We start from the raw sequence: 17,216 nt of genomic DNA on the forward strand, positions 1-17,216 counted from the left end.
TATAGGCATGTGCCACCATGCTGGGACTAGATCCATTCTTGTTTAACCTAAAAATCTTAGGGTAAAATCTGTGGTTGAACAAAAACTCCAGATCAAGGTGGAAAGTTAACTCTGGAGCCTTACTAATTCCCCTTTCTTCATGGCCCTGATTCTCATTCAAGCTCCATGCGCATGTGTTTGGCACTCCTCCTCACATATTTGGTTTCCCCAGCTGGCTCAGTCCTCAGGGGCATTTTAAAGCCCTGTGTCCCAATGCCCAGCTCCAGGCCTGTTGTTTGTAGAGAGTACTGCTGGTGAAAGGGTAACCTGCTTTCGCCCTGTGGTACTCTGGGCCATCATCTCCTGGTTACTTTCTCTCTCTCTCTCTCTCTCTCTCTCTCTCTCTCAGGATTGAAAGCACATAGGGAATGCATCAACAAAATCATGAGTGATTTTGGATTTTAATTTGTGAATCAAAGTAATATGCCTAGCAGATGGGAGGGCTGGGTTCCGGGAGAAACAACTCACGAGCATGGCAACTGAAGTATGTAGACGGAATGGGACAACTGGACTGGCAACCATCGACCCACAGAGAAAAGCAGCCGAACAAATGCCTTTAAGCGAAATGTTTAGAAATGATCCTCTCGAGGAGGAAGATTTGAGGCATGGCACTCATTCTCTTTTACACTTAAGACAGTAAGACTCTGAGAAATATGTAAAGAGGCCATGAGGCAGATTGTCCAATCTGGGGCCATGGTAACAACAGAGACACTGTGTTTAATGAACTGAAAGAGGGACAAAGCTAGGAGTCTGCTGCAGAGCTGTATGTAGAATGGTAGGTGTTTGCTCTTAACTATTTTCCCTTTGGAGTGCAGTAAAGCATCAGTCTTCCACCACGTGGGCTGCAGGAGCTGGCTCAGGCTGTCAGGCTTGGGTGCAAACATTTTTACCTGCTGAGGCCTCGGCCAAAGCCTTTTCAATGAGTTGGATTGAGAAGGATGGAAGATGGGTAAGAAGGCCAGGAAGCGGGAACAAAGGCAAGTCCAGAAGCTGAAGGCTGTGCACCCACTGACAGGAAGAAAGAGAAAGACCACACATCACCTGGCATCGAGTCCGGAACACATATAAGCTCAGAGTGAGAAGTCACGAGGTAAGTGTGAGTCTCCTCTGTTCGTATGTCAAGCACAGCCATCCTAACTGTCACCTGCTCAGGGGCTAAACGCTTGTCGCTCTACCTGGCTGTTCTGGAGCGACATTGCCTTTCGTGTAAAGATTCTAGGGACTGACTGATAGCATAAGCAACCCTGAAAGCCACAGTTTGAGACAAATGTGAAATGGTGAGAACTGTTCATGGTCACAGACCATTGACCGTGGGAGGGTGGTGGGGTTTAGAATAGGGTACCCAGGCCTGCGCACCTTGCCTGCTTACTTACTGGGGTTTGCCTCAGAGCCTCTGCTTTGTGTTTGTATGTATTTTTTCTCAACCTCAAAATGGGGATAATGACATTTAGGTCTTGGCTGTTAGCTGAAGTAAACGATCTATGAAGAGCCTTGCACAGTCTCTACTACACCACTGGGGTCAGTAAATTCTAATTTAGCTCCAAGGGTAAACACAGAATAGAAATATACAACTTTAGAATCGAGCAGAGAATAGAGATTTGGTGTTTCCCATGGGTTCAGGTTTAGCAAGTTGATCATGTGGTCTTGCTACAAAGGAGTCCAGAATTTGAACCGGTTTGGGAAGCCATCTGCGAAACAAACTGGGTCTGGTCACGTATGACAGGACTTTTCACAGTCTTAGAGGCCAATGCTGTATTTGTTTCCAAAAGAGAGGTGATAGCCCCCGATCCTTAACAGTGGAAACTTCCACAGCCCTGGGAGCCGCAGTGCAGAACTCCTTAAGTCTAACAACATGTGGACCTGAGGTTTGGCTCCAGCCTGCAGAAATGCTGCCTTTGGCTCTTTCAGAATATATAAAATTTTTTTTACAAATTAGTTTCTGGAGTTGAAAAATTACAGGAATTTATAAGGCAAGTTGGACTTTTTGATTCTCTTAAAAATATGAGGGTCAGTGGCAGGGCTTGTATTTCCTTCTGGTAGGCGCGTATGGAGCCGCCAGCTTGTCCCAGGCTGCGTTGGTGTGTTTCATTAAGTTATGCAGCCTGGTGGTCCTTGTAGGTTCCCGAGTCCTGATGCAGTTCAACTCCTTCACTTTACGACATGAAACATGAACTTCGGACTCACTTGGATTGAAGCCAGGACCAGACCGCTTGGTCTTGAGTGAACAAAGTGGGAATTAAGATGGCTTGCTAATCTGGGTAACTTGGGTAGTCTCTTCCTCTATGGGATGTGTGTTCTAGAGTTCGTGAGACAGGAAGAAGGACACCCACTAGCCCTCTTCTCCTGGGAAAGCACTGCATAGAGCTGGAAGTACATCTACTCATCCAATTTCCTAAGCCAAAGCCTACATAGGGTTTTACAGGCAGAAGTAAGTAGCTACTTTTCTCTCTCTCTCTCTCTGTATTCCTGGCTGTCCTGGACTCTGTTTGTGGACCAAGTTGGTCTTGAACTCACAGAGACCCACCTGCCCCTGCCTCCCCAAGCGCTGGGATTGCAGGCGTGCACCACTGCGCCTGGCAATAAGTGGCTACTTTTAGCTGTACAAAAGACCACTTTTCTTCTCTCTACAGCTCCAGGCAGCTGAGCTGTTACAGTCATGGCGTTGGCTCATTTTGGCGGGTGCCAAACAGTGGAAGAGGGGTATTTTTAGGAAGGGGAAATCTGAAGGTGAGTGGGTGGCTTTTTACTTTGTGGGCTTCAGCATGTGCATTATTATCCTGTGCAGAACCAGCCAAATGCTGTTTCAGAAGACCCCAAATGGAAGGCATCCTCAAGGTGTCCACTCCTTTATATTCAGAGAGCACCTTCTTTCATTGAAAAGATGTTCACTAGAACCTTGCAGACATTTTCTGGATGCCCTGGGAGGCTCCTTGCTTCTGTTTTGACTGACCCTCCCCACTGGCCATTGCTGTGATAGTTTAGAGTCTATCTGAAGCAGCAAACAAAGTACCTGAGTACTCATACTCCCACGGTGGTATGAGTGCCTCCTGCCCTCAATCCATCTTCTTGTCTTACAGATACATCTTTCTTGGTTCTGGAAATTTCCATGATCTGTTTGAGATGAATAAATCGTCTAATCATAGCTTTGAAGTAGTTATCTGTTCCTCTTTTACTTCTTTCCTGTCTATTAAAATATAAACTTTATTAACTTTTCTTAAGTGATTGCACATGACAATCACAGTCAAAACTCTCTATCATCTTTCTATATGTCTGCCTACCTGGACTTCTAATTTAGATACTTTTTTATTGCTGTGGTAAAATACCATGAAAAAAAGCTCAACCATATTTGTAGCAGCTTTATTTGTAATAGCCAGAAGCTGAAAACAACCCAGATGCCTCTTAATTGAGGAATGGATACAGAAATTGTGGTACATCTCTACAATGGAATATTACTCAGCAATAAAAAACAAGGACATCATGAAATTTGCAGGTAAATGGTGGGAACTAGAAAAGATTATCCTGAGTGAGGTATCCCAGAAGCAGAAGGACACACAGGGCATATACTCACTCATAAGTGGATATTAGACATATAATATAGGATAAACATACTGAAATCTGCACACCTAAAGAAACTAATCAAGAAGGAGGACTCTGGCTAAGATGCTCAATCCCCATTCAGAAAGGCAAAGAGGATGGACATCAGAAGAGGGAAATAAAGGGAACAGGACAGGAACCTACCACAGAGGGCCTCTGAAAGGCTCTACCCTGCAGGGTATCAAAGCAGATGCTGAGACTCATAGTCAAACTTTGGGCAGAGTGCAGGGAATCTTATGAAAGAAGTGGGAAATAGTATGACCTGGAGAGGACAGGAACTCCACAAGGAGAGCAACAGATCTGAAAAATCTGGGCACAGGGGTTTTTTCTGAGACTAATACTCCAACCAAGGACCACTCATGGAGATAACCTAGAACCCCTGCACAGATGTAGCCCATGGCAGTTCAGTGTCCAAGTGGGTTCTATAGTAATGGGAACAGGGACTATCTCTGATACAAACTGATTGGCCTGTTCTTTGATCACCTCCCCCAGAGGGGGGAGCAGCCTTACCAGGCTACAGAGGAAGACAATGAATGCAGCCACTCCTGATGAGACCTGATAGACTAGGATCAGAAGAAAGGGGAGGAGGACCTCCCCTATCAGTGGACTGGGGGTGGGAAAGGGAGAGGGAGGATGGAATTGGGAGGGGAGAAGGGAGAGAGCTACAGAGGGATACAAAGTGAATAAACTGTAATTAATAAAAATTAAAAGAAAAAGAAGCATGTGGACCAAAAAGAAAAAAGAGTTGATTTTGACCTACAGTTCCAGAGAGTTTGGAACCTACCCAAATGGTAGGAAATGCATTGTGGCTGAAGCAGGAAGCCAAGAAATCACATTTCACCTACACACAGGTGGCAGAGAGAGAAAACAGGAAGTAGGGCAGGGCTATATACTGTCAAAGTCCATCTCCAGTGACACACCTCCTCTAGCAATGCTCCACATCCTAAAGATTTCATAACCTCCCACACAGCGCCACCAACCTGGGCCCAACTGTTCAAATACATGAGCCTGTGCTGTGCGGGGCATCTTTCATTCAAACTACAATATCATCTATCTGTATTATTGTGTCTATTTTTCCATAGGGGCTTTAAAAACTGGAAAGTCTTCTGAAATATTTTATATCCAAGATTCTTGTTGCAAGAACAAAATAAAAGGGTGGGATTATCTAGAGAATGCAAAGTCCTAGCTAATGTACAAATCCAAACTACAAATGTGCATTATATCCCCATAGAGTTCTGAGAAGGTTAACTTTGGATTAATACGGGGAAACCCCACTTTTTAATACATTTGAGTTAAAGATAAAAATGCCATTAAAGCAAGATGAGAATTAAATTCCTCAAACACCAGTCACGTAACGAAAGCAGGGATTTAGTCACATTTGAAAACTTAAAGTTGTAATTAAAATTATGGACGGGGCTGACCGCTTTGGTCTCTGTCCTGGTAGCTCAAGTGAGATAAACAAGAAGAGTTATTTAGTCTTACTACATAGTATGTGAGTGCAGGTCAGCTCACAGAGAGCCTCATTTTAGATGGAATGCATGTATCATGAGGTTCTTTTTCCCTTTTCTCTGTGTGTATGGTGTGTATGTCTCATCCAGGGATTATATTGGATTTAGAGCTTCACACATATGATGCTATATCCCCAGTGTGGGAGCTGGTTCTCTGGAGGAGATGGTATTCCTCAGATATGGGTGATGGTGCTGGTTGTAGCTTTTTACCAACGTTGTCCCTAGGATCTGAAAACAAACAATTCCAAAGAAGCCCCGAGAGGCTTATGTGGAAGTTGATGTGACATCTGGTTTTGTTTTTGTTTGTTAGTTTATTCCTGCCCAGCTTCTCGCTCAATCTTTGTGGAACAGCACCCTGATTGCTCAGCTTTGTCTAGCTTTCTCTTACTCCAATCTGGAGACTGTTTAGCGTGTGTTGGGGGAGGGCTGTCTCCTCATTAACATGCAGGTTTTTTTTGGCTGTTGGTCAGTGGGAGCCCCAAACTAGATTAATCCCTGGAATTGGAATCTTTAGTGCAACGACACAGAAGTTGAAAGGAGTCCAGTTGCTCATCCTGAGGCCAGGGATCTTGGTAAGTGAGTGACAGCTGGTGTCGTAGCTCATAACCACAAAGCTCTGATGGACGCACAGGTAGAGCTTTTCCTTGAACATCAGTGGTTAGTTTTCGTCTCCTTTCCTAGAAAGCTGCACACGGAGCTGGGCATGCCTGCGGGGAAGAGCAAAGGGGTGATACATTCTTCCTAGCTGCATGTCCTTACTTTGTTAAGTAACTGAAGAAACATAATTCTAAGTCTGCCATATTTCTGGCCTGTAGCTTCCCTGGTCTGCTATATCACTGGAAGAAGATTTCCATCCATGTTTATCAGGGTGTGGGCCTGTTTTTGGCATCTGCTATAAATCTTAAGGTTATTATAACTTGGCTGTGCTCCCATCTTCCTGCCAAATCTCTGTGCTGAAAAAGCAGGGTGTCACTACTGTAAGGGAATGACGCTCTTGCTGCATCCAAAACAAATCAAGCACTTTCCCACATTGCACATCGCCCAGAGAACCCCTCTCGCTTCTGAGTCTGGAATGGGAACGGCATTAAGCATGCAAACAGCTGCTTGGGCCAGAATTGTCTGGAGCTGTTTGGGTTCCATTTCTTGAGGGTCATTTGTGGTTCTTGGTTAACAATGTAAATGGCTCTGCAAGTTCATCTAAGGACAATGCAGATTCTTTAGGCCAGAAGTTAAATCCCTCTGTCTTTGGCAATCTGACCTTCTGGGTAGAGGCTGTGATGTTCCTTAGTCTTCAAGACCCACTTTGCTACTTTGATTTAATGGAAGGCGGAAATCTTCAAAACAAAGCTCTCTGGATCCAGGAAAGTTCATCTGGCATCAGTTAGTTTGGCTGGTCCCCCACCCTGCTTCCCACTCACCCTCTGTCTACTGTCTAGGAGCATGAAGCTTTATAGAAAATGAATGGTGTTGTAGAAAGTGTGAATTCGGGGAAGTACAGAAGGAAAGCAGATTCAAACCAGTATTCCCATAGAAGTGGGTACCCTTGAAGGACTTTCATTTAAATATTCAGGTGTAGAATCTAGCCTGGGTCTGTTGGGAACTTGATACAAGTGTTACAATTCAGTAAATTTTCTGGAAGAAGCACAGTGGAGAACAAAGAGTATGAAGTTTGAAAGCACCTACTGGTTTATATTTCCACGTCTCTGCCCCGTTCGTGGTAAATAGCGTGCTGCGGATCTGTTTGCCACTTGGCCAAGAGCATTGGCATTTTTCTTCATAACAGAATTTAATGCCTTTCCTCAGCAGAGGCTGACCCTTGAGCTGTGTGTTTGCTCTGAACAGAGGGCATGCACGCTGGCAGGCTGCTCAGGAGTAGGGACAGCATCCAATAAAAACTTGGAGGGAGTCCTTTGGAAATAAAAGTTAATTTGCATTTACGAGGGTCTCAGTTTTATATGTAAGGTGGAATTGCTCTGAAATTTGGGTTCACTTCTGTCCTCACTCTCTTCTCTTGTTCTCTCCTTTCTCCACACTTTTAGCTAGCAGAATTCAGTCTATCCCTAAATATCTTTCCATTCGCTTGAGAACTGCTGAGTCTCTTAAATATTCTTTTTAAACGGCTCTTCCAAGGGGTTCTTGCCACCTCTTCTTTCTTCCCTCTTGCTCTTTCAGCAGCTGTGGACTCTTGGCGGCCTGAAGTCACAACCACATTGAACAAAACCAAATTTGGCTGTTGCTTCAAAGCTATTGCTTTGTTGTTTTTCTTTCTTTTACTTTTTTTTTCCTTTTGGCTTTTAGTTAGAAGGGTATTATGTTTGTATTAGATTGCCATCAAAACTTATTTCTTGGGTTATAGTTGGAGGGAAAATGCTGGAATGTGACTTAGTGGTGGAGTGCTTGCATATCACACCTGAGCTTTGGAGTTCCAGTCCCCAGTCTTGCAATAAGAGGAAGAACTAAAGTTGCTATGTGTGTGTGCTTGTCTGTCAGGGGGAGAGTTAGAAGGTATTGTTATATTGTTGATTTCTTGTAAGATGCACCAAAATCTCTCTGGTAACGTAGCAGGTACCTGTTTTCCTCAGGGAGCTGATGCTTTTTAATCTTTTAATTTTGAAAATTGGCCCCTGAATTATGCAGTTTAATTTTGATCTGTTCTCTTAATGTTTACTTGTCAATAAGATCAAACACGGTAGGATGATTATTTCTTTATTTCCTTCCTTTCTTTGTGCATCTTAGACTGGGGAGAATAAATTGTTATGTGACATAACAATTTCATAATTGTTAGCACTGGAATAGTATCACAGTGTAAATATGAGTAGAATTCAGATTAGGAAATTAAAAAAAGATTAAGTTTAGCCACCACAGAAAGCAAACTCATGGCCGTATGAGAACTCATACCCTGGGGGCTGGCCATAGAATAGACTCCATCAAAGTGTTCTTGACCAATAGATCCTGGAACTAAAACGCCCATGGATTAATGTTAAAATATTCATTAACTCCATGTTAAAGCTAGTCAGATCTAGGCTATGTATTTCCAGGTTCTTGGCCTCTTATTTAAGAACAAAATAGAAGCCCTCACAGAATGTGAAGTAATGAGGACATTTTATTTAAAGCAAAGTGATAAAATAGATGAGAAAGAGATACACAGTCAAGACTGACAGTAGTCATATGAATGAGGTCACTCAGGGACTGGATTATTTGGCTTATGGAGTTCAGGAGAGGGATTCATTTGCTGACTAAGTTTGGGTGGAATAGTTTGGGTGGTTCTCTACTTTTACTGACAGATATAGATTACATAAGTCTTTGCTCACCATTGCAAACATCACTTCCCATGATGCATCTTATTTATCATAGGTATGCCCAATCATGCATAGGCATAGAATGGTAAATAAGAGGTTCTCTCTAAAAGTTCACTTTCAGAACAGGTTTGTCTTACTGTATACATTCCCAGACCATTCTAGACTGGGTTGCTCATTGCTTGTGGTTCCTGGATTGTGTACCTGAGGTGTTTGTATAGAAATGGGGCATTATAAACATATTTCAAAGAGGAGTAACTTATTTCAATTGTTTAAAGTCGGTATATGTGCAGTTTAATGAAGGTATGAGGTTCTAGGTGGCTAACAGGTGGCATTATTTAGAAAAGAATGTGCATAGCCAAAACCAAGTAGAGTCCGAGGATGCTTGCTAAAGTAGTCCCTGTTTGTCTGTCTCTCTTAATTGTACATTTCCTATGTGCTGAGAAAATACTCCTTAAGATGTGTCAGTTACATTTCAAATTATCTAGCTTAAATAAAAGAAATAATTTCTTGATATTCTTATCTATTCACAGTGGCTTAGATTCCCTGCACATTTTCATCCAATGAACATCAAAATTCCAAGTGAGGGTCAGCAACATTTTGATTTTAAAATTCAAACAAAAAACCCTAAACTTCTGTTTTGCTATATTCTATAAACTTCTATATTGTTCTATAGTGCGTCCAAGCACTCAGATGCAATTTTACTGAATTTTAAAATTTTATGGAACATCTATGTCCCCACAGTTACAAGTGCCAATTATAAAGAAACATTTTGCTCTATCCAAATCCTGTAAGAAAATCGTTATGGCCAGCAAATATAAGCAGAGGGATATTAAGGAAAGCCTGGCGCTCTAGCCCTTTTGCTCTGTTCTGTGAGCGATGTGAATATAATGGCTGATATTTGAATTGTGCTTTTAGACCAGGGGTGTGAGAGAATGTGTAATGGACATAATAGAACATGGATAACCCTTATCTGTTGCCTGGACAAGACCTTCAACACACGACTAAGTCTGTCAACATTCTAGCATGCAGTGGGAAGGAGTTAATAAGTCTCATCCTCACTAAGGAGCCACAAACAGTTGACAACTTCTGCGGAGAGGAGAGTCCAGTTTCTTTCTTTTTTTAATTTTTATTTTTTATATTAATTACAGTTTATTCACTTTGTATCCCGGCTGTCGCCGCCTCCTCCATCCTCTCCCAATCCCACCCTCCTTCTCTCTTCTTCTCCTATGCACCTCCCCCAGTCCACTGATAGAGGAGGACCTCCTCCCCTTCCATCTGACCCTAGTCTATCAGGTCTTATCAGGACTGGCTTCATTGTCTTCCTCTGTGGCCTGGTAAGGATGCTCCCCCACCTCAGATGGAGGTGATCAAAGAGCCAGCCCATGAGTTCATGTCAGAGACGATCCCTGGTCCAGTTTCTTTAAGGATGTGGCTCCTTATTAGGTCTATCACCTGTTAGCACCTGACCCCACACCAAGAAGTATATGGGCGACACAAACTGGAGTCAATGGGTTACTAAATAAACAGAAAAAAGAAGAGGAGATGAACTGAGTGGACACAAGGAGGTAGGAATGGATCTGGGAGGAGATATGGGGAACAGTGTATGTGGGGGAATGATATAATTAAAACACATGGTATGAAATTCTTCAAGGATTAATAAAAGTATTTTAGATATATCCTATGCAGATATAAAACTCTTAGACAGTAGATTACAAAAAACAACAATAGAGAGACAGAAAAAAAAATAGAATATAGTCAGTCCAGCAGATACCTGCTACCACCGCACACTAAGTCCAAATTCTTGAGTTTCTGTTCCTCGTTGGAGTCCATGGTCCACCTGTGTCATAGACGTGGTGATTCTGAAAATTATCCAGCCCTTCTTTTTCTTTTCTTCGCTTTTTTTTTTCTGGGGGTCTGTTTTCTCTGAGTAGAACTTCCATGTTGTGAGTATAGTCTCTCTTGATCCCTGAGCTCGTGGCTCAGTATCTGTGGTTTGGGGTGTCTTCATGCTGATGACATCCACCTATTTCTTTTTTTCTCCATCACAGCAAACCTTCTCCGTGTGTACGTTGTTATATATTTCTTTTGAAGAAAGTGAAAGAACTGGTTTTTTGTTTGTTTGTTTTTGTTTTTTTTTTTTAAAGGAGATCTCTTGTCCCCTCTGATCTGGCTGGAGAACGGGTGTGAAGTGGTAGGACTTAGAATAATCAGAAAATAGAAAAATTTTAATAATTTTAAAGACTCTTTTAGCTGAAGGATTTAGGAGATATTTGAAAACTGTGCCCCTTGCCTGATATGGATATGTGCGTGTGCATGTGTGTGTCAGTGTGTGTGTCTGTCTGTATGTGAGTGTGCATGTGTGTGAGAGTGTGAGTGTGTGTGTGTGTGTCTTTGTGTGTGAATCCTTGTACTTTTTGGAATCCACTCATGTTTGTGCTTGTTTGGTGGATGGTCCCTTCTTTGAAACTATTTATTGCCACTAAGGTTTGTGGCGCAGCCAGTCCTACAGATAATAAATGGGTGTGTGTGCCCACAGCACGGCCTAAATGGAGTGCCTGACTTCAGCTTGTTTACTGTTAGGCCGGTATGTAAGCGATTGGGCTCCACTCCTCAATTATGCATGTTTCTGGGGAGCAGAATATAGAATACGGGAACTTGAAAATGGGCCTGGTGTTCCCTCGTTTTCCTGTAAGCATTTTTTTTTTCAGATGTTACATGAATGAAGATTGCATTAATTTGCATAATTTCCACTGTAATGTTATTTCATGGCCCAAGTGCTGACAGCTATGGAGTTTGAGACATGATTTCTTTAGATGGGCAGGCTGAGTAGGCTCCCTGACTAATACGAATTTGAAAGATAACTGGTAATTACTTAAATGAAAAGGATTTCTTTCGAGTGGTCCTGGGTGAAGCCTCCCCACTCCTTAAACTCCATACTGCCTGGACAGGAGTTGTTGATGACTCTTGCGTGCAGATTTTATTTTTATTCTTACAGAACAGGAGAACAAAAAACCTTGTTTTTTGTTTTTTGTTTTTCTTGTTTTGTCCAGCTTCAATAGAAGCCCCTGTCACAATTTGATCAGCTAAACCAAACAAACAAATGACACACCAAAGAGAGCTTCTGACCATCTAAGCCAAACCCCAGGTGTGGAGGAATGCCTTATAAAACAAGGAAGTTTTTCCTGGCCTACATGAGCCTGGATGACAGAAGTAGAGGTGATGCCTCAGTAAACTGTCACAAGCCTTCAGCCCCATGAGGTGTTCCCTTTATGGCTTTGGGCAATTTGTACAAACCTCTGAGCCTTGGTTTCCCTGATCATTTAAATGACCTGACTATAATTACCTCACAGAGTTCCGAATCTGAGATGAGGTTGCACAAGTACAAACGTTTTATAAAATACACTTAAGTGTTTGTTAGCAGTAAACTAATGACAGGAGTGGCATGTTCTTCCCAGACTTCCAGTCTGCTTTTCCTTATAAGGACCTCATACAATTTGCATTCTAGATAACATGGGATGTTTAAGGATGTGTCAGACATCTTGGCACATATGTGCAAAAGATTTAGTCTGATAAAAATGAGAACCTTTCTCATACAGTCAGAAATTTTGCTGTTATTGGTAGACACTTGTAAAAGGGAAGGAAGGCAAAGAAAAAATACAGTGCCTTTTTCTTTTGATCTTGGGAATGAGAGGTAAAAGAAGTGCTTACAAGTCTATGACAACTCCATCTTTTCTCAGAGGCCAAGGGTGTTTAAAACTGCATTGTTTCCATCTCAGCCATTCAAGACATGGCGAGTCTCGTGTTTGAGATTTTATCTATCTATCTATCTATCTATCTATCTATCTATCTATCTATCTATCTATTCTTATTTATTTATTTATTTATTTATTTATTTATTTATTCACTTTACATCCTGATTATAGCCCCCTCCCTCCTCTCTTCCTGGTTCCATTCTCCTATCCTCTTCTCCTTTCCCCTCTCCCCTTTTCTTCAGGAAAGGGAAGCCACCCTCCTCTACAACCTGCCCCAGCACATCCAGTCTTATCAGGACTAAGTACACCCTCTTCCACTGTGGCCTGGCCAGGCAGCCAAGCCAGGAAAAAGTGATCCAAAAACAGGCAACAAAGTCCATGTCAGAGACATCCCCAACTCCAATTGCTAGGAGATCCTCATGAAGACCAAGCTGCCCCATCAGCTACATATGTGTAGGGGGCCTACATCCAGTCCATGCTTGCTCTTCGGTTGGTGGTTCAGTCTCTGTGAGCCCCCATGGGTCCAGGTTAGTTGACTATGTTGGTCTTCTTGTGGAGTTCTTGTCCCATCTGGTTCCCTTTATCCTTTCTCCAAACTCTTCCACAAGACTCCCTGAACTCCGCCTAATGTTCAGCTGTGGGTCTCAGCATCTGCTTCAATCTGCTACTAATTTATGTATATGTGTGAATACCTCGGGGTATGTCTGCCATCTGTGTGCAGTGCCCAGAGAGACCAGAAGGGGCATTGTTAGATCTCCTGAAGTAAAGGGTGTTGGGGTGCTGGAACATGAAATCAGGTTCTCTGGAAGAGCAGCAGGCACTCTTAAGCATACATACCCCTTTCAGCCCTGGGGCCTGTGCTTAACAAGGAAAACAAAACAAAACAAAACAAAAAACATGATGAATTCCTTTGCTGAGAAACAACTAGAGAACACACATGCAAGAAACTTAACCATGGGGAGAATTTTGGACAAGTGGGTTTTGTAGAGGATTGTTCAAGAGACTATGCAAACACTAAATTAATTTAGATAGCTGTTAAGTAAAAAGAAAAATTTGTTTCCTGGCCTAGATGAACAAATCTATGTGCCAGATTTTGACAATAGGCAACTGAGAAGCAAATTAAGGACTCCTTTATATTACCTGAGGCTTCCAGCCATAGGATGTTGCAGTTTTTTAGGATGGTTCCTATTGTTTTTATCTCCAAAGCCGCTAATGCCATGACAGGCTCCTTAGCTAATACAGTCTGAAGTTAACACACACTGTGGTGGCTGTTGTAGAAATCTTCTAACAGTAACTCAGGAGACAAAGTTTAGGATCTGTGTCTCTCACGAGAAGGTGAGACAGGAATAGCATACACTGTGCATTTCATCTTTTAGGCACTACAGAAATCATGGAGCTTAAAGGAGACAAAAAAATGTTACAGATGTTAATTTTAGGAAGACTATTCTTATAGCGGTTATAGAAAATGTGTTAAAAGCAGAGAAATAGACAGGAATAGTATACTTGTGCATACACGCTGTCTCAGAATATACCCCCTCGTAAATTTTAAAAAAATTAGGACATGACTTTTGTAGGTTAGATATTATTCGTTGATTATAGAGTTAAAAGAGAAAAAAAATCATTTTGCAGCAAATACATTATTTGGGGAATGTACAACATAAGCCATATAATCAAAAGTGCACAAGCAGCCATCTTATAAAAGATTGCCCAGTTTGATTGAGTCAAGGTGGAGAATGAGTAAAGCATTCTCAGGTCGGCCCTTTTTTTGTCTAATAATATTCTCTGTAGGGTAGGAATTTCTGGAAAGAGTGTCACGAATAATCGTCATACATGTAAGATGCATGTAAATGAAGTTGTGCTTGGTGACTTCGAGGGGCTCCTGACTCCTCCCTACTCCTGGTTTTCACAGCTGGTTTCAGTTGTTTGTATGACGGTAAGATTCAGGGGTACGTTTTTCTTATTGCTGCTGTTGTTTCCTTTATGTGGAAACAAATCAAAACAACACCAGACCATTTGACTCTGAAAAAAAAAAAAGCCATGTAGTATGGGGTCTTCTTGTCCTATCCTGCTTTCTGGATAAGGACCCTGTCTCCTGTGCTTGGCGTGGGGACCAAATGGTCCTATGATCGCAGTTCTGTAAGATTTCACTCATGCTCTGTTGAGAACTGAAAAGTAACATATTTTGTTTACCCAGTGCTTCTTTCTCTTTATTCCCATGTTTGTATTATAAATGAGTAATTTAGTTCTAGAAAAAGTACACGTGGGGCTCTATGCCAAGGACTAGTGCCAAACATGAATTTTGTGATTAAAGTATGCAATATTAATCTTTGCTTGACAAACACCCAGTAAGGATGGCTTTTGTTATTCTTATTAACATTAGATAATCAAAAAGAAAGTCATTAAAACCAAATTGCATGAGCTAGGAAAGCTGAGAGTTGCTGTGTTGGGCTCTGACCAGTGTAGATGTGACCTTGATCTTGTGAAAACAGATTTTTATTCCTTTTGATATGGGAGGAATGCAACTAAGATGATTGAGATTAATGCTATGTCTTCCTGTTTCTTGGCCTCTGATAATTTCCCTTGTGTGTTGAGATTATTCATTTTCCATTATTGTTTTTTCATCTCACAGCCTTAATATTAGAATTGTATGTATATATTAATATATATTATTTATCTACCATTTACCAATCACCTATCTATTGTCTATTTTTCTATTTATCTGTTTATCAACTATCTTTTATCTACCTATATTTATCATCTATCTGTCTATCTATCGACCATCTATTATTTATCTATCTACCTATTTATCATCTATCTATCTATCTATCTATCCATCTATCTATCTATCTACCTGTCATCTTTCTATCTATCATCTGTCATCTGTCTAATGTGTAAAATGTGGTAGTGAAGCTCACGGTTTTGGGGTGCACTTGACCTGCAAATGAGTAGCCACAGTGCAATGGCCTTGGTGCTGCCATAAAGCAGAGAAGGAGAGTTATGAGCCCTGTACTATGCAGAAATCATCCACAGAGCACAAAAACCCTCCACAGAGGAGAGGACCTTTCACAAAGTAAGAGAACTCTCCGAGGAGCATGGAAACCCTCAACAGAGGAGAGGACCTTCCTTTGAGTAGGTAAACCCTTCATAGAGGATGAGATTCCCTCCCCGCTCAGAGCAGGAGAAACCTTCACAGACAACATGGATTCCTGAAAGAGTAGGAGAACCATTCATAGAAGAGGGGACTCTTCACAGAGGAAGGGGTGGGAGAACTTCCTAGTCACAGGAAAGAGCCTGGGCCCAGCTCTCAACTCAGGCTTAACCGAGATCACATGACCTGGTGGATAGATAGAACAAAGATGAGGGAGTAGAAGGATGTGAACTCTCAGACAGAACATAGGAAAAATATGCATGATTCTTCTGTAGGATGTTTCTGACCATGGATTTCATCTTTTAGGCACTACAGAAATCAGTGAGTTTAAAGGAGACGAAATATGCTACAAATGTTAATTTTAGGAAGACTATTCTTACAGTGGTTATAGAAAATGTGTGAAAAGCAGAGAAAGTGCTTAGACTGCTGCAAATGTGGCAGACCAAAAGGGACGAAGCCATTGGCATGTGCAGTGACCAGGGTAGGTGACAGATATGGCAGAAGTCGGAAGAGCAGGATGATAGCATGTGGGAAGGCAAGGGCACACTGAGGAATGTGACAGGTAGGACAAAAAGAGTGGTGCTTCAGGCCGCGGGTCGAGGCAGCTAGGCTCTGGAGAACGAGGTAGTCTAGGTACAAAATTGTGGCTACTTTAGTGTGTGAGCATGCAGAACAGGCTAAATGATGTAAGCTAACTCTAGAACATTTGCGAGTCCTGGGCTCGGGTGGCTTCTCATCAGACAGAAAAGGAAAACTGTATTTCAGTTGCTGGATTGAATACACATTTGCACCCCCTGATCTAAAGGCCAAGGTCTGTTTCCCCAGTGGAAGATCTATACTTGGCTGCTGCTTGAGTTGCCTGTTGTTGTCAAGTATCTTATGGTAAAGGACACTGACACCTCTAGAGGTTAATGAGTTTGCTAAAACTGGTGAAAGCTGAGGCAAATCAGATCTATATTATACTAGTGTATTGGATTCTTGATAGATGACAACTATGATGGATTAACAGCTGAAAAATTAAAAACACATTCTAATATCAGCAGGTAGGTTGTGAAGTATTTTGGTTCTTATTCAGCCTTTAAGACTTCTGTCTGTATGAGAGTGATTTAAGCTTGATTTATACACAGTGCTGTGTAAATATGTGTGTATGTATGTATATATGTATATGTATACATGTACATGTGTGTATGTGGATATGTATATATGTGCAGTGTGTATGTATATATGTGTATGTGTGTTTATGTTTTTATGTGTGTGTTTATGTTTTGTTTAAAGACGTCACTGAATTTTTGGGAAACAATAGTTTGAGTATCTTCTAGAGCCAAAATGGAGGAACTGGACATATTGAAAACTTCTGCTTACATAAAGAATTCTTTTCTATATTTGTATAGAAATTTTAATTTAGAACATGGCTGTTTTGGCAAGAGATCACATCCAAAGACCTCCTAAGTCTGAGTGATCTGGCTGGAATACAAACATGCCTTTAATCCAGGAGACAGAGTCAAACATATCTGAGTTCAAGTTCAGTCTGGTATAGAGCAATTATCAGGTAAAGAAAAGCTTACGTCCAGGCATGGTGCTACATGCTTTTAATTCCAAACAATGAATGTAAAGTTAGTGCCTGTAAAGGAAGTGATATCTAATTGAGTGGCAGAAAATGAAAGTGACAAGTCAGAGAAGATTTGACAGAATAGAATACACCCAACTTTCACAAGAAGAGAGAAGAAAGGGAAACTACTTAAGGGGCAATGCAGAGAAAAGGGAGAGGCTGTTTCACCACGATAGTAATAGAGAGGTTGCAGAGAGAGAACTCAGTTGAAGACCAAATGAGCCAGAGAATGAGAAGGTACCAGGAGATTAGAGCAGATTGATGGAG

The 17,216-nt window shown here is 41.7% G+C and overlaps 1 protein-coding gene across 2 annotated transcripts in view; it reads left to right on the top strand.

Moving 5' to 3' along the window:
- Pid1 (phosphotyrosine interaction domain containing 1) overlaps positions 1-17,216 on the top strand; it is a 219,695-nt gene that overhangs the window by 13,029 nt on the left and 189,450 nt on the right. The window contains exon 1 of one of the 2 annotated variants that reach the window (XM_055616697.1): positions 370-1,129. The exons of the other annotated variant lie outside the window; for it this stretch is intronic. The gene's annotated coding sequence lies outside the window, so the exon portion shown is untranslated. Of the gene's footprint in view, positions 1-369; positions 1,130-17,216 lie in introns of those variants that run through there. 2 annotated transcript variants of the gene reach the window in all.

The sequence above is a fragment of the Psammomys obesus genome, unplaced genomic scaffold (genome assembly GCF_907164565.1).
Source record: "Psammomys obesus unplaced genomic scaffold, mPsaObe1.curated_primary_1811, whole genome shotgun sequence".
Taxonomy (NCBI): Eukaryota; Metazoa; Chordata; class Mammalia; order Rodentia; family Muridae; genus Psammomys; species Psammomys obesus.